Here is a 23,033-nt window from a genome sequence, read left to right on the forward strand (position 1 = left end):
CTTAGTCCAGCCAGGAGTGCAGGGGACTGGACTAGATGACCTCTTGAGGTCCCTTCCAGTCCTACAATTCCATGATTTGACAGGAGTCTGTATATCCTATTATAATGCATTAAATAAAGTACACTTAATTTCCAAAATAAGAGCGAGCTCTTTCCCACAAAATTGTATCTTTAATATTTCTAAAATGAAAAATAAAATAAACAAATTTGATTTTAATAGGAGATCTTGAACAGAATTTTCATATCTTTAAATCAATAATTTTTACTGGTGTTTAATTTCAACAGCATGAATTACTGCACCAAGCTTATAAAAATCTGCTTACATTATTTTAATTCATGATGATTATGAACGTTTCCTCACAGAAGTCTGCCTTACATGCTGCACCACATATTTTGTGTAACTTGATATGAATTAGCTTTTCTTTTCTTTGATCATGGCATTACATTTTCTTCTTTTACAAAATCAGCTAGATTACTTTAAAAGTCAACATGTGAGATGAGGTTTGGATTCCTGGGCATGCCTGTTTGAAATGGTGCATGTGTAGCAATGACAATAAGAATGCTAAACCTGAAATACGTGCAAAAAACCCTAAAATACAAAAACAAAAAACCCCACCAACCCTAGAAAAATACTTCTCACTTTTAGGCAAACAGTTTGCAAAGACTGCCACTTTGGGAAGCAAGTCAACCAGGGCTTTGCATGCATATTAGGGCCGAAGGCTATCAGGGCCAGATCCACCAAGGTATTTACATTCCTAACTGCCTCTTTAGGTGCCAATCTTAAAATCACCGCCAAATTGACTAGATGCCTTAGTTTTCACCAGTAGGCAGCACAAAGCTGCTAAAGCCCTGGTGGCCTCAAAGTGGGGTTCTCAAATGAGGCATTCCCCGACTTATCTTGCCAGCTTGTCCTGACCCTGTAGGTGTGTATTTCACTCTTGGATAGCTTAGGTGGCTCCCTGCTCAGCTTGCTAGTTTCTGAGGATCTCTTTCATAGACATACAATGCACAGGAAGCCTTGCAATTAACTCAGGGCTGACGATTTCTGTAGGTGGCAGGGTACCTAAGGGTTAGGTGTTGCAATGTCTAAGTACCTTTGTGGATCTGGCCCCTAGTCCTTAGGGCACAGAGAGCAATGACGAAGGGATGAGACTGCAGATACAATTTCGCAAATACACTTTCACATGGGGTTTTCTCCCTTTCCAAATTCTCTGTTCTCCTTTTCCAGATTTCTCACTGATAGACTGAAGCATAGATCAGTGAGAATATGACTCAAAGTTTTGCCATATTTTTATCAAATAAAATACAAATATATATACATGTATATAATAAAAAAATGTATATAAAAGTTTCAACTCTGTTGTAATTTTTCAAGTCAATTAATAAAGGAGGCAAAACCTGTACATTCTCATCCTCCTTTTTGTGCCAACAGCTCTACATATATTGGAGTCCAAAACCAACAATGCATGCTATTTGAATTGAATTATTAATTTTGCAAGGCAGACTTAGGAGAAACTTAACTATATGAACATGGCTCAAACAGAAGATGAAGTTAAGATTTTTAAGGATACCTTTTAATATTAATATAAGTTGAACTGCTGTAACTTTTCTAAGAGCCACAGCTGAAACATAGCAACCCAGTGGGACATAATTAGTAGTAGCTCTTGGTAGCTATGACTATAAAATGTAGAGTAATAAATTGCCCCATTATTTTGTGTTAGAACATGGAGTTCATTTCTCAGGATAAAATACTAGTCCCTACCCTAAGAAGAGAAGGAAACAGGCATATTTTCCAAGAAAAAAAATAAACTAGAATATTTTCTGTTGATTCTTCAAGAAAATAAATAGTTTTGGTTACAAGGTCTAATACACACACACTTCCTTGAAGAATAAACAGAAAGCTAATAGAAGATGAGATAATTTAAAAACAATCTTCAACTAGTACTGAGTTTTAGAGAAGATAAAAAGAGTTGCATGAATTGGGTAGTATGTAGATAGACTGAATTTGTGTTAGAATTTCAGCTGTGTAATGAGGAAAAGGGATAAGACGACACATTGCAAAGTAATTTTTTATTGTATAATACTCCATTTCAAATCATACCTTCAACCACCGCAATATTCAGCATTTACTTTTAGGGTGAAACTGCATTTCACTTAATACCTTAAGGAAGGACTTAAGGGATGCATAGGTCCTTTGCTAGAACTTCAAAAAGGGTGAACTTCACCTATAATGGGGGTGTAAACTTGCCAGACCTCATAACTAAGCAAGGTAAATGTTGATCCATATTAGGAGGGAGGACCTTAAGCTAGGTTGCACAGGGTGTGGTGGTGCTGTTTCAGTAGGTGCCTTCTTTTCTTTGAATCCATAATTAAACCACCTGCATGATTCTAAGTACTGTGCTACAGTTTGTACTGTGCTACATTTTCAAAAGAGATGTACAATCAAAGTCTTGACCACTTGTGGTCATTTAAGATGCTTTGGATTTAACAGCTTAATCTTGAAAAAAATACTACACAGTCTTAACCAATTCTGTTCTGGGCCTTTATATTCTCCCCTCAAATTTAATCTCCTATCACCAGAAGAAGATACAACACATGAACCCACAAAGAGGGTAAATACAAATCTCACTCCTCCAGAGAGCTGGGTTTCTGCTTGGAAAGTTGTCCCGGTACATTCTCATTCTTCTCAATTATATTCTCAGGGCCAAACATTCAAACAGACCTCTATATTTGCTTTCATACATTTACCTTAAGCAAGCAAGGTATAGGTATGCTTAGCTATCCGATTTCTACAGACAAATATGGCGCGTATGCATATACACCACTGCACTGTCAAAATTTATGGACTCCTGGATAGAGGTCCATTTAAAAAAAAAAGACTAATAGTTTACAGTTAACCCCCAATTTCTAATGCGCCATATAGTTCCTTTTAATTTCTCCAATTATTTTTCATATTATGAAATCAAGGTTTTCCTGGTGCAAACCCTGACAGGGAAGAGCTGAGTCATGGGTTCTTTAACAATATTCTTTTCTTTATGCAACCTCCTTCTCCGTTATCATTAATTCATGCAAAGGGAGAACATAAAGTAACTTATTACAGTGCATGTAGGTGCAAAGCCATTATAAGAGCCTCCATTTAAAAGACTCAGGGCATATGTATTTGTAGTATTAATCATTAGTAATAGTCATACCAGAATAAGAAATCCCCTTATAACATGGAGGCTCTGTGCTCCATTCCAGAGGAAAGAAGCAACTTTTGTTAAATATGATCTCTGGGCACACATGGAACAACTGCCACCTTTGTTAGGCAATGCAGTTTGTTGAGAAAGTGTCAGTGAGATAATGGGTAGATGACAGTATACTAATTATGTACTGCTTTTTGTAAGAAAGTCAATAAACAAATGACTGCTGTTGATTGCTGGCGAACGGGAGTAGCAAACAAGGGAGTTTTGTGAGGGAGTTTTCCAGGTGAAGGAGGAGAGACTACATAAGGACTGGGGTGAGTCTGTCTGTTTATGGTGTGTCTGCTTGCTTGCTGTATGCTTGCTGGATTAAAGATTTTAGTGGTCTGTTGTAGGGGTTGTGTGCTGAGCCAAGCAGCCTGCCAGGCTAGGCTGAGAGCTCACTAATGAGGACCTAGCCCACCATCCTTTGATCCCTACCCCCTTTAATGTCCCTTGACAAGGGGTTGGGGCTAAATCAGGCAGAACACAGGATTAAAGAGACAACTCGTAAGCAGTCACAGGAGGTAGCGAACCCTGGAGTTTTGCAATGGAGTGCAAGAGGCAGATACACCTAACAACCATACTCTAAACTTAGGCCAATAATGCCCTCCTTCCCACCCACCCCCCGCCCCACCAAAAAAAGCTACAAGCCAGCAAGAATTACAAAAACAATGCAGGCAGGGTAAGGGCTATCCCGTCTATCACACTGAATGCAGCATGTACAATTACCTGCCTTGTGGGCAAATGGCATGTGTGTACATCCAGTGCAAGCAGCTCATGGCTCTCAAAGACACAGCACCAGCTCTTGAGGCCAGAGTGGCTGAACTGGAGGAATTAAGGGAGACAGAGAGCTAGATAAGGAAGACTTTCAGGGACAAAACAGAATGGTCCCATTCCCAGTGTGACAGACTCTGTGTTGTTAAGGGGGGTTAAAGTCCCAGCAAAGGAGAACATTAAGCTGGAGTGGAGGGAAAACAATCCCATAGCTGGGAGCCTCCTTCTAGATGATGTCATGGTATCCTCTTGCACTGAGGATACCCCTCCTGGGGAGGTAGCCCCAGTTACTAGTGTAACCCTTCGGCCCGTCTGAGTTGGCAGCAACAAGGGCTGGGTTCAGTATCTAGGGGTTTTGTTTCAATAACACAATGCAAAACTGGCTTGAGCCCCCACCCAGTGACCTGGGACAATTACATACCACCCCCCGGGTGCCTCTAAGAGGCAATACTTCCCCTCTCGCAAGCACAGAGTCTGAGTGTAGCAAAATCCTTTTAATAAAGGAGGGAAACAATGCGGCATTATGTTGGGGAACCACCACAAACAGGATTCATAACACAAACCATGAGCAAAAGACTCCCCTCACCTTCCCATAAGTTTGGCAGTATCCTTTTCCCATCAGGGTCTTAAGTCCAGCAACCCAAAAGTCTCTGTCCCTGGTCAGTGCAGTCCCAGAGTTCAAAAGTTTATCTGCAGAGTTTTACCTCCCAGCCCGGAGGGGGGGGGAGGTAAAACCAGAGAGGGGGGGAAAAGGGGGCAGAGGTGTTAAGGGGCACCTTATGTGGTCCAAGGCCGACTGCCCCACTTCTCCATGGGGTTCTGCTGCAGCCTTCACTGTGAGCCGCTCCACCAGCTGTCCCGTGAGCTGCTCCAGTTGTCCTGCAAACCGCTCTGCTCTGCCAGCTGCTCAGCAATATATCTTCAGGCCCCCCCACAGCACTCAGTGATTTCAGCTCTCAGTAATTTTAGCTCTTTAGTGATTTCAGCTTATAGTAGGGGAGCCTCAGTGCTGGTGCACCATTGGCCCAAAGTGAATTATAAATAGTTGAATTTGTGATGACCAGGAGAACCATGTGGTAAATTGCCTGCCAGCTGCAAAGGTTGTGGATCTCACGAGACATCTAGACAAACCTATGTGCAGCGCCAGGGAGGAGCCACCGGTCATGGTACATGTAGATATCAATGACGTAAGAAACTATAGGAGAGAGGTTCTGGAGGCCTAATTTAGACTGCTAGGTAAGAGACCTCCATGGTAGCATTCTCTGACATTCTTCCAGTTCTGCATGCAGGGCAAGTTAGACAGGCAGAACTGCAGGGTCTCAATGTGTGGAAGAGACTCTGGTGTAAGGAGTAGAGGGTTTAGATTTTTTTTGGAACTGGTGAACCTTTTGGGAATAGAAGAGCCCATACAGGAAGAATGGACTCCACCTAAACTAAAACAGAACCAGATTGCTGGCATTATAAAATTAAAAGAAAAGGTTCTAGAAGACTTCCTAAACTAAGAGCTGTGGAAGAGCTGGTAGGTGCAGAGAAGCACATGATTCAGGCCAAGACATCCTTTAAAGATAAATATAATTAACGAGGAACTCTATATCCTAGTAAAGAGGTTAGGAAAAAAGTTGGTAAAGTACAGGTAGGAGCTAGTGAGGAACAGTAAAACGTAAGAGACTCCCATTTAAATATTATAACACATGAAGGTAAGCAACTGAATATTGACAAAGTATTCATGTGCTTATATACAAATGCTAGAAGTCAGACACTGAAATAGGTGAACTAGAGTGCATGGCATTAAATGAGGATATTGATATAATAGGCATCACGGAAACTTGGAGGAATGAGGATAAATCAGTGGGACACAGTAATACCAGGGTACAAAATATATAGCGAACACAGAGTGGGTCACGCTGATGAGGGAGTGGCAGTATGTGTGAAAGAAAGCATAGAGTCAAATAAAATAAAAATCTTACACGACTCCAACTGTACTAGAGAATTTCTAAGGCTAGAAATTCCATGCTTGAACAATAAGAGTGTAGCAGTGGGAATATACTACTAACCACCTCACCAGGACAGTGATGGTGATTCTGAAATGTTAGAGGGGCTACAAAGACAGAAAAAACTCAATAATAATGGGGGATTTCATTTCCTGGGTACATGTCACCTCAGGAAAGGATGAAAGATAAAATTTCTTGACACCATAAATAACTGCATCTGGGAGCAGCTTGTACTGGCACTCACAAGGGGAAATCCAATTCTTGATTTAGTCCTAAGTGTAACACAGGATTTGGTCCAAGAGATAAATATAGCTAAACTGCTCAGTAATAGTGACTAAAATTTAATTAAATTTAACTTCCTTGTAGGGGTAAAAATGCCAACAAACCCCTCAAAAAGAAGAGCTACACAAAAATTAGGAAGCTAGTTCAACAGAAATTAAAAGGAACAGTCATCAGGGTGACGTGCCTGCAAACTGCATGGAGACTACTTAAAAATACCATAACAGAGGCTCAATTTAAATGTATACTGTAAATAAAAAACATAGTAAGAGGATAAAAAAAGACACCCTAATTAAACAGCAGAGTAAAAGAGGTACTTAGAGGCAAAAAAGCAACCTTTAACAAGTGAAAGTCAAATCCTAGTGAGGAAAATAGAGAGCAGCATAACTCTGGCAAGTCAAGGGTAAAAGTATAATACAGTAGGCCAAGAAAGTTAGTTGCTCTTGAAATTCTAAGGACATAAAAAAAATTGCTGTTATTTTTTTAAGTACATCAGAAGCAGAAAGCCTGTCAATCCGTCATTAGGGCCACTGGACAATTAAGGTGCTAAAGGAGCACACAAGGAAGACAAGACCATTACAGAGAAGCTAAATAAATTATTCGCATTGGTCTTCTCTGCAGAGGATATGGCAGAGATCCCAACACCTGAGCCATTCTTTTTAGGTAACAAATCTGAGGAACTGTCCCAGACCGCAGTGTCAATAGAGGCGGTTTTGGAACAAATTGATAAATTAAACTATAATAAGTCACCAGGACCAGATGGTTTTCACTCAGAGCTCTGAAGGAACTCAACTATGAAATTGAAGAACCGTGGTATGCAACCTATTGTGTAAATCAGCCTCTGTACCAGATGACTAGAGAGTAGCTAATGTAATGCCTATTTAGAAAAAAAATCTCTAGAGGCGATCCAGGCAATTACAGGCCAGTACACCTAACTTCAATATCAAGCAAATTGGTTCAAACTATAGTAAAGGACAAAATTATCAGACACAGATAAACACAATATGTTGGGGAAGAGTCAACACAGCTTTTGAAAGGGAAATCATGCCTCACCAATTTATCCAGCATGATCCCGTGAATATAGTGTACTTGGAATTTCAGAAAGCCTTTGACAAAGTCCCTCACCATAGGCTCCTAAGCAAAGTAAGTAGTCATGGGATAAGAGGGAAGGTCTTCTTGTGAATCAATAACTGGCTGAAAGGCAGGAAACAAAGGGTAGGAATAAATGGTCAGTTTTTACAATGAAGAGAGGTAAATAGCAGGATCCCCCAAGGACCTGTACTGGGACCAGTGCTGTTCAACATATTCGTACATGATCTGGAAAGGGGGGTGAACAGTGAGGTGACAAAATTTTCAGACAATATAAAACTACTCAAAATAGATAAGTCGAAAGCTGACTGTGAAAAGTGACAAAGGGATCTCACTAAATTAGATGACTGGGCAACAAAATGGCAGATGACATTCAATGTTGATAAATGCATAGTAATGCACACTGTAAAAAGTAACTATCTATAAATACAAAAATGGAGTCTCAACTAGCTGTTACCACTCAAGAAAGCATTATTGGAGTCATCATGGATAGCTCCCTGAAAACATGTGCTCAATGTGCAGTGGCAATCAAAAAAGCTAACAATGTTTGGAACCATTAGGAAAAGGGTAGATAAAACAGAAAGTAGCATAATATCACAATATACATCCATGGTATGCCCACACCTTGAATACTGCATGCAGTTCAGGTAACCTCATTTCAAAAAGCGATATATGAGAATATGAAAAGGTGCTGAGAAGGACAATGAAAATTATTAGGGATATGGAACAGATTCCATATGGAGACTGGGACTGCAGATTAGAAAAGAGATGACTAAGGGGGATATGATAGAGGTGTATAAAATCATGAATGGTGTGGAGAAAGTGAATAAGGGAGTGTTATTTACCCTTTCACATAACACAAGAACTAGGGGTCGCCTGATAAAATTAACAAGCAGCAGATTTAAAACATAAGGGCGTACTTCTTCACACAATGCACAGTCAGCCTGTATAACTCATTGCCATGGGATGTTGCGAAGGGAAGAAGTATAACTGGATTCAAAATAGAATTAGATACATTCAAAGAGGATAGGTCCACCGATGGGCTATCAGGCAAGATGGTCAGGGATGCAACCCCGTGCTCTGGGTTTCCCTAGACCTCCAACTACCAGAAACTGGGACTGGATGACAGGGGTCGGATCACTAGAAATTGCAGTATTCTGTTCATTCCCTCTGAAGCATCTGGCACCAGTCACTGTCAGAGACAGATTACTGGCGAGATAGACTAGTGGTCTGACCCGATATGGTCGATCTTCTTGATTCGTGTTTTCAATGAAATAAGTCACTAATACTAACTCTACTAGTATGCCACTACTCAGAATGCATCTACATCTGTGTATGTTGCACATGTTATGTTGTCACGGTCTTGCCTCTTACTATAATTCAAACTGTAGTCTAAATGGATTTGCAAATATATTGTACTTTACAATCCTTAAAGTTACTTGAATCAAGAAACATTGTTCGAATACAAAATCTGCCTCCCTTTATAAAGGTTCTCAACAAATCATTTATGTAGGTACTTGTTTTCAGCCAACAGGAAAAACACATCAATAGATATACATTAGCAGCAACTCAAGTTACACATTATTGTACATTCTGAGCAGAACATAGGATTTTTCAGTCTATATTCTATACACTGATCAAGATCTGTTATAGCCATTAAGATAACATTACAATAAAATTTACTTAATTTTAAACATGTTTTAGTGGAAAATCTGCGATATATCCATCACACTGTTTTCAGAAAAATATCTGTACATTTATATAAACTGTATAACCCAAGTTGCATTAAAGAAATGCAATGCATAAAAAGTTTTGCAGTAAATCTACCCTATTAGACAGATTGAGGCCATCCTGAGATCATTTAAACTATGACAGTAATTTTACTTATTTGTTCTAAAAGAAATGTGGCTTGATGATTTCAAGTCAGCCACAATTTGTACTGCTGCTGTGTGTTTTCATCACCAGACTAGTATTTAAAAAAAAACACAGTGCATTACAATGGGCTCTGTTTGGTAAAGAAATAATTGCTAGCAGCAGACTAATTTTGTACTTTTCAAATTAGGACAAATGCTGGTTTAATTTAAAACCAAGTCCATGACTCACTCCCACTCTAAAGTAACACTGAGTTATTTCTTATTAGACAATACCATGCAAAGCTCACCATGGAACTGATGCTGCTTCTAGTGAAATCAATGAGATGATTTCAGTGGGAGCTGGATCAGGCCCTATGACAAGAGTTCCTTTTCCCCGCTTCCTGCATATAGCTCACTGTTCTAAAGAATACCTTCTTTTTGCACAAATCTGAAGTGCTGATTTCTGCTTCACAAAGACTTCCTATTGAATGGAGCACTTTGCTAATATTTTATTTCCAATTCTGCAATTTTTTCAATGTGACATAACTGACACCACCTGAGACTAAAGGCAAGTCTACCATACAGCGCTATATCAGCATAGCTGCACCGATGCAGCTGTGTCACTGTAGCATATATGGCGAAGATGCGCTATGCCAATGGGAGAGCACTCTCCTGTCTGCATAATTCTCCACCTCAGCGAGAAGTGGGAGCTATGTCAGCAGGAAAGAGTATCTCGCTGACATAGCACCAGCATGGACAGCGCAAAACTTGCATCACTTGGGAGGTGGGAGAGGCTTTTTCACACCACCAAGTGACATAAGTTAGATCGACTTACGTGATAGTGTAGACCTTCTCTAAGAAATTCTGGTAAACATACATACCAAGAAAATGATTAGGCTAAAGACATTTAAGATACCTGAGCAAGCAGACTATCATAACTTCAGTGACTACTCACTACATACATTTTTCATTGCTGTGAATCCACTTAAACACTACTGAGATAAATTTCACATTGGGCCTGAAGCCAAACCACCTTTGGCTATGGTTCCATCAGATCTCACAAGTTAAACAGAGTAAGGCCAGGTCAATACTTGGTTTACTGAACTCCAAGAAAAACCTGCACAGTTTTCAGATGAAATCACAAAACCAAGGTCCAGTCAACCGGTAACAGAAGACCACATTTTCCAAGTGGCTTCTAATTCTACATTGCACCACTTGTTGTTCTTGGAAAAACCTGCATTTGTATACCCAAATCACAGAAGCTAACTAATTTACATACCCAAAATTAAGGTGCATATATAAGGCCAAGTTAAAGCCTCTTTGGAAATTTTGGCCTACAAATCCTATGGCAGTTTTTGCAATGGTTAGTATTCTGGCCAAATTCAAAATCAAGTGATTATTTTCTACTTGCCTAAATTTTTCTCCTACTCTTCATTGCTAATCCTAAAATGTTACGTACTGTTATTCTGTGCTGTTAAACACCAACTTTATTACCCTGCTGAGTGAAGTAATGCTAAGTAGCCTATATTTTTTGCACAGATGTTATGAGGCTTAATTAATGTTTGTAAAGTGTTTTTAGATGCTTAGGTGAAAAAGCACTACAGAAATGCAAAATATTTATTACTCATCAACTCATGTTCAAAAGTAAGTTACACTCTGCATGGTTCCGTATGAAGAATCCCATGCTACACTCAACATGTTATAGAATTTGTATGGTACGACTTCCAGTGTTTCGGTCCTTGATATCTCTCTCCTGCCTAAGCTTTATTGAGCCTGCCTGTGAACTAATTTACACTATTTCATACACTCCTTTGGCTTCTAATTTACACCAGTTGTAAGATTAGAATCAGGTTTCTTGGTTCTAATGATCAGGCAAATGTGACTTTTGACATCAGTGACAGGCGGTCTGTTCATTTAGGTTCTAATTCAGTCTCACTTACTAATGCTGATGAATACCTTTCTCCATAAGTAGTTAATGGGAAGACTTGTAAGGGTGGCAGAATCTGGCTGCTAATATATAATTCCAGGTTAATTTGATAACCTACATTAACATAAAAATTCAGAAGCTGTAAGTACAGAGAACATGTCCGCGTGTCAACTACAGTGAGCCTGCCTGCTTTTTACCATTAAAGACTGTGGAAGGCTGATTGGGACATTGTATGGAGAATTGTGGAAAGGTTTCAAACTATCCTGAGACTTTGAGGCCACTTAAATGAGCAAGGCTGATGGCCTCAATCATATCCTATCTCCCATTTAATCTATAAATAAAAACTAATATAGAGTCAATGTATTGTAAACCAACTGGTGACATCTTTATTATAAATTTGCAATTTCAATATAAAAATCTCTCCTAGGTTGCTACAGTGTACATTAAGGAACAGCATATCACCTAAGAATCTAAGGACATTAACAGATCAGCAGCTGGGTGTTTAGGTCTGTCAATGAAAGACAATATGCCCATTTTTCTCCCCATCGAGCAGACAGATTAAAAATACACAAGTTTTCCTTCATAGGCACAACAAGGTGAGCCATTACAAGTAAAAGACATACAACTGACCTGATCTGAGGCTCAGCAAAGCAACAACAAATGCAGTTAGCCGTGGCAAGCTTGTGGCTATATAAAGCTTATATTAACTTAAAAAAATATTTTCAAGATGGAAGATGTAACTAAAATCTAATGCAAGTCTCAAATCTAAATACCTCTCCTGATCCTAGTGATTTGCTAAAAATAGCAGATATGTTTGCATATCTCAGTTTGAAAGCATATCTTGTTTACTTCCCTTTCAGCATAATGATCTCTTTCACAAGAGAAGAAGAGGACCTCCAACTCCTATCAAAGCACTGGGTGCAGAGTGGGAAAAGGAGATAAGGTTCCAAAGTGGTTGTTATATTTCCCTTCTTTTTCTTCAAAAATGATGACAAAGAAATTTGTTCTTTCTGAACATCTCACTCTTGTTGTTGAATGACGTGGCTGCCTTCCATCTTCTTTACTCTTGCTTGTGCCACTTAATGTGCAATGATACCACAAGCATAATCTCAAGCTATTTATGCCAAGAAAAGGAAGCTAAATTTTACTCCTTTGAAGTCTGAAATTCTAGTACAAAAGAACACCAAACACTTTTTGTAAGTAGGCCAGATCCATCAGAGATAGTTACAGAGTTCTGAAGCCTGTGAGTGCCATGAGATATTATAGAAGGTCTCAACGCATAAAAATCTCAGAACTTTATAAATTCACCCTGTCCTGGAGACGGGGAAAGTTGGTATTTTTAAAATGGGGACTTAGAGTTAAATCAATGAAATTCACCTTGTATGCCAAGAAGCCACATACAGAAAAAGTGAAGTGTTAGGCTCCAAGACTGTATGAAAAAATATTCGTGAAGCAGTGATGAAGAGAATTACATAGAAGACCGCTTTAATGAATAACATGAGTAAAATTTAATAATGGCGGAAAGTACAAAAGAAGATACCAAGAAAGGATGTTGACCTACAGTAGCAAATGTTATAAGCATTTGGAGAAGGGGTGTTTACTAATGTTAATAAGATACTCACAATAGCAAAGGTATGACTTAGATGACATTTTATAAACTTACATAATAAATGCAGGGAAGCTCAACTGAAATCCTGGCTAGAGTTCAATAGATGTCCAAAAATATATTTCTCTCTGTTTGTAATGAGCAAAATTTTGCCCCTGGATATACCTACATGGCCCTTCATTGCAAATATGATAGGAAAGACTTTGGTTAGTCCTGACTGTATGCCCTGTCTCCTGTGTATCAGTGAAGTACTCACTGAGTTTCTTGAGAGCCAGTGTATTTTCTTCCCTTCTCAATTAAATACTAGAGCTGTTTTAATAAAATTGGCTAAACATTATTATTTGATGATAAACACACAAAATTAATCAAACAATGAATCTGAAGAATATTCAACCAGTTCTAACTACAAATTTATAATTATGTCTAAACACAATCAAATGCATTTTACCTTTTTCTGTTCTTCTGATCTGTTGAGTGAATTAATATGTAGAGCTATTTCTGCATAATATATTGTGCTTCCAATAGACTGTAACAGTTTCAATTTCAGATTTAAGTAAAACCAGTAAAATATAAACTATAGGAAGAAGGATTGCCTTTATAACAGATATGCTGATACAATCTTAAGCAAAAGTTGGAAGCAATGATATTAATGTATGATGATAAATTATAATAGTTAACAATAAGTTTATATGTCAACAGAAATTTTTTTACAGTAATACCAGAATCCCAGATTTTCAATTGTGACACTTGCGTTAAGGTGGTTAATTCTACCTTTTGGTTCTTAAATTAGCATGCAGAAGCAATTTTCTGCTCTCCATTACATAGATGTCAATTTGATTTCAGCCTCCAAGATTTCAATAGTTATTCTGGATTTATACTGATGTAACAGCAGCATTTGACCATATGGCTAATATGATTATTTGAGCACACAGGTCCCAATGTCAGCATCCAATGTGAACAGGTGGTCTAAGTTAGGCATCCAGGTTTGAAAATACTGCCAATAATATTTACCGGTACTGGTCATTTATGAAAATGTGCATTTCCAGGATTATCACAAGTGCACTTCAAAATACAGGTATAATTCCCCTATATAGGCTATGGTCCCCTAAAAAGCTTATGTATGCTAATATCATGTTTTCTAAATCATGCTGCTCAGCACTTAAACCCAAGAAAAAAATTCTGAGCGAGTGCCATGAATTCTGTTCAGTTGGCCTGTGTGCAGAGAGAATCATGAACTGCTCAGCAAAGATCCAACTACCCCAAGAGCAAATTAAAAAGCAGCATTGACTGACTGCAAAGAAAGAATCTTGTTGCTGTTCAGTCCCCCTATGCCAGAAGAAGAGTGCTACAATTCAAGGAGAGGGTAGGCTTATTGAGAAAACTGGAATTTTTAGAGGTCTTGGCAGGGAGATTGAGACCTCCTCCACTCTGCAGGGGGAAAATGACATATTTCACATCATGCATAAATAGAATCAATTTACACAGCAAACCAAAGACACTAAATTCTTGGGGTGCCTGAGGGCATTCACTCTGAAAACGTGTGTTTTGAAAAAAATTGGTGCAGCAAGGGACACAGATGAAAGAGCAAATAGATTCCCTCCCCCCAAAAATGATTACTTTAATGATAGCATTGAATTCTGAAATTAAGCACAGCAGGTAGGAAATCCTTGCATGGTTTTCATGAGATACTGCACTTCTCTCTGCCAAAGCATAATTTTAAAGCCAGAGGATTTCCCCTCTGAAAAATACAAAAAAGCTCACCGGTAGATATACACCCTGTGCTATGTAACTGGACTAATTATTGATGCACTGATTTAAACTTTATTGTGAAAATGGGAGTCTGAACTCCAGGACCTCCGGTCATCTTCAAAGAAATACAGAATCACATTACAAAAAGTATTCCCAATGCTTCTAGATACAATAAACTTTCATTACAGCCAATTTAATAAATATGGTTTTGAAGGGCATGTATTAGCCCCCAAGTCAAATCCTTCACAGCAGCAATAGGAATTACTACACTGCTGTGAATTACGTTTCAACAGAAATATTACATTAAAGAGAAGATTTCAGCATTCTGGATGCATGTCAGAAAAGAAACAAGGTTACAAGAAAATTAAGGATCCTGGTATAGTTTTGAGAGCTTGAGATGGGGAGCTGGTGTAGCACATGAGTGGGGGCCGTATGAAGCATTAACCTTGCAGAGACATGGAGCCTCGAATGACCTACAACTAAGACACTTCCTGATAATCCTTGTCATACATGTGTATTAGATGATGCCTACACGCCTCTACGTATCAATCTACTGATGAGGCTCATACTCTTCTAGTGTAATAGTACAAGTGACTTCCAATCACTACGTTTTGCTGTTTTGTCCTCCATTTTAGGTTCTATCCTTTTTCAATTGGGCTGTACCCCAATTGAATATATCTTAAATTTTTCTTTTGTTAACTTTAAAGTTGTTTTTAGAAAGTTTAAGGTTGAACTTATATTCTTTTATTGAGCAACCAGCTATCACCAAGTTTGTTAGGCCTCACAGATGGCCAGTGCTCAGGGCCGGCTCCAGGCACCAGCCGAGCAAGTTCGTGCTTGGGGTGGCAGATTCTACGGGACGGCATTCCGCCCAATCCTAGGGCAGCACGGCCACTTTTTTGTTTTGTTTTGTTTTGCTGATCCGGCCGCCCTGTAGGGGGTGGTGGCGCGGAGGAGGGTAGCGCCCTGCTGGGAGTGGGCTGCGCGCTCCGTCTGCCCCAGCCGGTGCCAGGTCTGCAGCAAGCCGGGCAGCCCGCGTCCTTCCCTCCCTGCCAACTGGAGCGGCGCAGGGCTCGGTGGTCAGAGCCGTGTGGCGAGCGCCCCGCTGAAGCCCTGGCCACCTCCCTTCTCTCTCTCCCCCCCCCACTCCCTCCCTCTCCCCTCCACTAGCTGAGGCATGTCTGCAGCGCAGGGAGTCCCCCTGCACCCTGGCTCCTGCCGTGCCGCAGGTTTTTTGTTTGTTTTTTCCCCCCCTGCTTTGCCGCTCCGGATGCAACATTTTTCCCCCCACTCCTTTGCCACTCCAGCCGCGCCACTGGTTTTTTTGTTTGTTTGTTTTCCCTGCTTTGCCGCTCCGGCCCCCCCGCCCCCCCTTTTTTTTTGCTTGGGCTGGCAAAAAAGCCAGATCCGGCCCTGCCAGTGCTTGTTCCTAATTCTTTTCTCCAGCTCATCTGGAAACAGAGTTTAAATATTTTTAGGATAAAATAAAGGGAAAAAATCAGTGTAAGGAAACAAAAGCATCAAAGAGATATAAATAATTGTAGATCCTCTGTCAGAGTAATCTAAGTCTAACTGAATCATGAGAAGAGTTGCTGCTTTGCTGGCCCAACATTATGAGTTTATAAGATAGTAACTACATTTTTGGCTCAATGCCACAGCAAAATACAAGAAGAGCTGGTTGCAGGATCCCGGACTGAATCCAAAGAGGTTAAGGACATCAGATATACGTTTAAAATCTATTAGGAAAGAAAGCCCAATGCCTAAACTGGTATCAACCCATACCAGGTTGGCTAAAGGGAAGAAGATCATCTCTGCAGGTCAGCAATGAAGATTTTACTTCAGAAAAAGGAAATTTGTCCATTTACAAGGGTTTGTGTGTAGTACCTAGAGTGTAGCAGGCTAAGCACTGTAAATACTACATGACATTATTTAGCCCAATATGCAATTATCCTTTTCTTCACGGGGATAGTTACATGGAGAGTTATCTACTGTTAAGCAGGAAATTATTGGTGAATTTTTATACTAGTTCAAATACTGTATCTATGTTATATGGGCAGGATGAATTTTTGAAATTCTTCGGATAGCTACTTTATTCTTAGGGCAGTATGACTTTTTATAAGTAAACATGCAGTATTATTTTTATTAATTACTAATGCATCCTAAGAACCTATACAATTAAACAAACGTTCAAAACATAGACAGTATTTGGAGATCTCATTTCCTATTTTTTTTTACCTTAAATGACTAATTTTCTAAAGAAAGTAAAAGGCAAAAAACAACAAAAACAAAAAATAGAGACATTACATCCAATGACAAAATCATGAATGCAGATCAGTTTAGACAAAATAATTAATTATTAGACTCTAGATTACACAAAATATACATTTTAAAACTGAGCAGAGAAAACATACAGAAACCCATGAGCAGTAGGCCTGAGTCACTGAGCGGCTGATTCTGGTATTTATAGAAATGCATTGCAAACAAACAAACAAACAAAAAAAAAAAAACAACCCAACATGACACTGGACACAAAAGTAGAGAGTTTAAACGGTTACTTTGTTCCCAGCTGGGTTTGATTCACATTCAGCTGTCTACTTCCAGAGCCAGATAGTGGAGTGACACAACTCCTAGTAGGGGACCTGCTTAGAAAGTGCAATGTCCCTAATGACTCTGATCCTTTATCAGTCAGAGGCCACTTCTTTGAAAACAGTCAGGACACAAAGATTCTTTCTCAAACAAACATTCAGTCTTGCCCATTAGTATGTTTAGTTCTTCCAGTGAATGTTTGATTTTAATCACTCACTTTACTGGATCCACGTAATCTATTCTCTGAGTCTCCTGAATGAAATAATTTCGCCCTAGGTAGGTAGGAACAATGGGAAATGATACTGACTGTACCCAACAGTGTTGTTCTGAATGGGGGGTAAATTTCAGAAGTACCTCAGGGCCTGTCAAGGCTAATTCCCCACTCTGGCACTTTGAGTACAGAAGGTGGGGGCCTGCAAGGATTCTAAAAATTAGTACTGGCCACTCCAAGCCATATAATACTGGCCACTTACAGCTTTTCTCTGACCTTGGATTGGTAGATGCTGCCACCTCCCAAGTGCAGAACTCCTTGAGAGCCCAGGAAGGCGCACTTGGGAATTCCTTCCTGTGGGGTACCCTCAAGCCTTTTCACCTCCTCCCCCCGGGGAAGAGCTGAGAAAGAAAAAATGAAAAGGAAATCAGTTGTTGCCACAAACTAATTGAACAACATGTGCACAAACCTCTGAAGACACAAAAATCCAATTCTGTTCCTAAAAAAGGTAAATTTTATTAATAAAAAACAAGAAAGAAAATACATCCAGGAACTCAGGCTACTGATAGATTTTAAAAGAGCAACTACAAGGATTAAGCACCAAGAATAGCTTTCTTGAGGTCCAGCTTAAAGGTTACAAGCAAAACAAAAGCACCTGGGGTTAGCACAGAGGAATCCTCAAGCCATAACGAAATAAAAGAGACAAACCTAATCATGTCTTCCTAGACATTTCCTGATCTACTTACATAGCTGGGATTTTAAATGAGTAGTTTCTAGGTATGATACTGATGATTTTTTCATACCTGGCCCAAGCTTCTTACAGCATAGCTGCTGCCCTGTCCCCAGGAGAACAGACAGACAGACAGACAAACAAAAGGGGAGTCTTTTCAATTTTAAAAAGTTCTAGCCTTCCCATTGGCTCTTTTGGCCAGGTGCGCACTCACTTCCTTTTACCTATGCATAGCAGTGAGACTTAACCCTTTACAGGTAGAGCAATTAGAGAACAGCTACCAGAGGGATTTTATAGCTACTGGCTGGCCAGGTATTCATAAAAGGGTGCTACCCCCACCCCCCTTCATGTATTACATGCCCAGATTTTCTACAGTATTTAGATGCTTAGGATACAGACAGGTGCTTTTGAAAATCCCACTAATCACTGTGCAGGTTAGCCCTTAACTCTAATAGGTAAAATCAATCTGCACCTTTAGGTGCCTAAAGACCTCTGAAAAAGATATCAGGACATAAGTTACTTAGGAGCCTAAATCCCTTTTTTCAGAAGTAATTTGGGTGCTCAAAGATGCAGATAGGGATTTAATAGAATTGTCAAGGCACCTCAACAAGTTAGGTGCTTACCTCCCATTGAGCTCATTTGTGCTCTTTTGAAAATGTTATTCTGTGTGATTGTTTCTCTGACTCCCTGCAGCTTTACACATTTCCTACAAATATGTACACAAATGCATCCATAAATGTATGCAAAATCTGCATGTGCTACTATGCTATATTTTACAATTATTTTGAATAAAACCTGGGATTTGTCAGTGCTAAAAGAGACCTCTATCTTTTCATCCATGTACTCAACTGCAAAAGTTACCTGAGCACATTAGACAATATTTTTGCCTGTGCATTTGGACATCTCAGATTGTTGAAAAAAACAGGTTAATATTAGTATCTATATACATCATGGAATTATTATATAATTACTATTTGCACGTCCTTATTATATTATCTTTTGTTTCACAAAATCAATTTTTCTTCTTGAATGGGTTTAATCAGGAGACCCAATTCTAAGAGCACAAACACTGGATGTCACAGTACATCATGATACTTTGCTGGATATAGATTAAAACATCTTTATGAATGGGATAAATTGTTTCTAGAATCTGATCTAAATTGATTGGTCCAGACACAGCAATCTACTACTGTGAGTGTGGTCCTAACAGTGTAAAATTTCATTTTGGACAACCAGAACCTCCTTTAAAATTACTACACAAAACAAAATCATACAGCTCCACAGTCCTCCACTCATCTTTGCCATCCTGACACTTCTTCATAATTTGCTGTCAGGTTGAGCTAGGACCCTCAACAGACTTCGTATATGTAGTTACTACTCTGGTCCTCTCTATGTTCTCTGAGAGCTGCTCCTTTCAATAAGCTTCTCTGCATGTCTCTGAAGCTGTGCGTTCATGAGACAGAAAAAATAAAGTCTGTCGTAAATAGTAAACATACTTAAACATTTACACAACATCTTAGATATGCACCAAGGTCTAATGATAACAGTGGGCATGGAGTGTGATCACAGCCCTGGGTAAAGACCAGAACGTAATTACTAATTAGCAGCTATAATGGTACTCACTAGAGGAAAAAATAGGAAGTAGGTCAAGGAAGAGGTACAGCCATCCATCTCCAAAATTGATATTAAATTTACAAAGTGCTGGGAACCATTTGTGGCACTGACCCTTGTCTGGTTACTGCAAGTAAGGATCAGTCTGTGTTACATGACAAGTATCACAAAGAAACTACAGTGTATGATTCAACAGAGAAGAATCATTTCTCATAAACCAAACTAATTACAACTGGAAAGTAAGTTAAGACACTGAGTTTTGACAACTTCTGATATGTACAGTCTTGCATAAATTTGCCATTAAAAAGGCTATAGTCGTTGATGACTTAAAAACAAAAAATATTAAACAACATGCCTGAGAATAAAACGGAAATCCTTCACTGCCAACAGAAAAACAGAATTTGAGAGCACATGCAGGAAATTCTTGACTTTCACATACTGAAAGGATTCAACAAAATGTGGCAGTGTTCCTAAGTTTCCACAGTGTCTTTATATAATGGTCACATTACCAATGATTTATTCCTTTTAAGAACAAAAATTTAAGGCTGATGTTAATGTGTGGAGGAACAGCTTTAAATAAGTATTGAAGCAAAATAAACTACAACTGTGAGCATTCTTTTTTAAATCTTTAAATATTTCTCATCTAAAGTTTGTCCTGAGTCTTATTCACTGACCTATAATTACTGTACCTGCTCGTGGTGGTGTATTTTTTTTTTTTTAAGAAGCCTCGGTAGACACTCAATGACAAACAGAAAGTGAAGATACTATATAGCCTGCAGTTGCGCTAATTTGTCTGCTCTTTCTTTTGCAGTTGGCGTCTAAAGCTTGAGGGAACTGTAAAGCGTCTATGTCCTCCGTTGATTATGTTGCATTTCAAGGCAGTACGACATTTTAAGAGTCACTGGCTAGGTCTTTGCATAGCAAAAACAGGTGAGAAAAACCCCATTTTCATTGCACAAGAAAGAAATGCTAGTATAAAGGTCACAACACATTGTCAATACTGTTCTGACATGGAGTTTTGAAGGGATAAATCCTTTCTGCAAAGCACAAAATGTGGAATCAGACGTTAAACTAGATCAAGCTCCATACGAGTACAAGTGAGAACTTAAGACTTAAGTGGCTGGCAAACCTCCTGTTTGGGCATCTAGACAAGTCTTTGCAGGAAAGGCAGTTAAAAAAAAATGACCATCAAGCTTTTAGTTGGTGATAACAGATACCAGTTGCTACAAATCTGCCTCAATCCAGCAGGGTGTCTAACAGAAAGAACAGCATGCATTAAAGCTTTAGCGTCAACTGTAAGTAGCCAAAACAACACAAAGCCATCCTAATCAACCTAACATAGCAATTTACATGCAACTATAGTGAGCCAGATTTGGCCAGAACTCTGCCAGAACAGACCCTGGGAAAGGCCCCTGGCAGCAGGAAGTGTACCAGCTGCTACTATTGGCAGACCTCCAGCTTGGGCACCAAGATGACAAAGAAAAATACTTGCTAACATTCAATAATTGGGGAACAGCATTTAGAGTGACCATGTAGAGGAGCAGGGAACTTAATTCAAAAAATAAGTCTTACTGGTAGGGTGTCTACTTTCAGACTTCTCTGGTTTATATTAATAAGACTTATCTTAAAAAAAACAAAACAAAACAATGCCAAATACAGACAAAGCACTGGCTAATTTGAGGAAACCTTGAACAGCATCGGTTCTCAGCAAGTACCAGGGCTCATTCATCATACCAATGAGTTTACTCAAAACAAAGGGTTTTTTGTTTTGTTTTGTCTTTAAACTGGACTTTTCTCTCCTCAGTTTATTTAAAGAGCTTCAGGGGCACAAAAATGGATGCTTGAAAGCTAACCCATAATCCTGCTTAACAGGAAGTTTTTGACTCCTCTTTATGTGCCACTAGGACCCACACTTTATCCTTCCGTTATTGCATGTGACTATAAATGTGTTCTTATCTTAGTTACTTAACATCTACAATTATCTCCCCATTATGCCTTCCTAAACCCTCTCACTCATTAAGTGAATTTGGGCAGAGTGATGAAACTTTTTGAACACTCTTGCATTAACTATAAAACTGGTCTTCATTTTATCTGACATTTCTGGTGCTGTGTAAGAAGTGTTAGGATGGGAGAGGCCAGGAAGCATAGAGTCTATTATATTGTTTGAGTTAGCAGTTCGGTTCTAAAAGATCCCCTCTCCACCATCACCATAGTAAGCATCTCTACACCTCACTTTCATAGATTTTGTATAATTGCTGCAGTTACTGCTGGGTATAGTAGTTTATTTTACACATTCATAAATACATGTACCTACTGCTTAGATCCTTTTATCTATGTTAATTAAAATAATAAAGTGACTATGCAAAGGAGTAGGTGCCCTCCTCCTAAACATACTTAATACTACAACAAAATCCCAGCATGATTGAAACAGTTATTCAAAAAGGAACATTGCCAGCCTACCACCACCACCACCACCACAAAAGGCAGCAGCTTTTTCCCAGCTTTTCATAATTCTGGGAAGCATGCCTCCCAGCCCTCTCCAAAAATCCCCCCAAACAAATCTTTAGGAGCATTCTCAGAAAGTCGCCAAATTCAGGTTATTTTGGACTAAGGCTAAGATAGGCTAAGTTATTCTAACTGTCCAATATGCTTTTGTGAATAGCAAGCTGCATTATCTGAATGTCATTATTTATTATTATTATTTACTTTTTGGTGTTCTCAGGTTGATCTATTCAATACTAATGAAGCATTTAATCTGAACTAGAAAACTTTCAGAATATAGCTTTAATTCCAGAAAGTTTTGCAAATTGATTAATTACAGTATCAACATTCAACTATTTTTGCTGGAATCTGTTGCTATTTTTTCCTTTGAGCAAAGAAGTCGTATTAATTGGATCTTGTCTTGTTTTACTTGTATTTTTTTTTATTTACATAGGGCATGCTATAGGTTTATAACTATGCACTGCTGCTGCTATGGTAGACAATAATAGAAGGGGGGAAAAGCCTTTATAGAAGGCTATACTTTTAGCATACTGTAGGTGAACAAAAATTGATGTGCAGCCATAAAAGCACAATAGAAAAAAATGTGTTTCTACAGATGCACGTGATGCTTTACCATAGTAAATATGTGCTGCTAACAGACCAGGTGCCAGCTCATGCCAAGGCCCCAAGCCTTACAGAACACTGGCAAATGCATAGTTGGAAACTTGCCTGGCTCACCTGGTGTTAGGTATTGTTAAAATAGATATTAGAGAGTTAAAAGAATGTGTTTAGACTTTATGAAATGCTTATAGGATGCTGCATGTATTAATCTTACTTATAACGCCTGTACTCCATGTTATAAGGTGATATTAAATGTTTATTCTAACCATACAGTAGGACCTCAGAATTACAAACATCAGACG

At 39.0% G+C, this 23,033-nt stretch overlaps 1 protein-coding gene and 1 long non-coding RNA gene across 2 annotated transcripts in view; one reads left to right on the top strand and one right to left on the bottom strand.

Annotated features, from left to right (window-relative positions):
* Nucleotides 1–12,027, top strand: part of LOC120374771 — a 185,613-nt gene extending 173,586 nt beyond the window's left edge. The window contains exon 5 of the long non-coding RNA XR_005586238.1: nt 11,997–12,027. This is a non-coding gene — a long non-coding RNA (uncharacterized LOC120374771). The remainder of the gene's footprint in view (nt 1–11,996) is intronic.
* The window catches only part of KCNJ3 (potassium inwardly rectifying channel subfamily J member 3), a 164,358-nt gene that overhangs the window by 43,589 nt on the left and 97,736 nt on the right, over nt 1–23,033 (bottom strand). The gene's annotated exons all lie outside the window — the stretch shown is intronic.

Source organism: Mauremys reevesii, linkage group 11 (genome assembly GCF_016161935.1).
Source record: "Mauremys reevesii isolate NIE-2019 linkage group 11, ASM1616193v1, whole genome shotgun sequence".
Lineage (NCBI taxonomy): Eukaryota > Metazoa > Chordata > Testudines > Geoemydidae > Mauremys > Mauremys reevesii.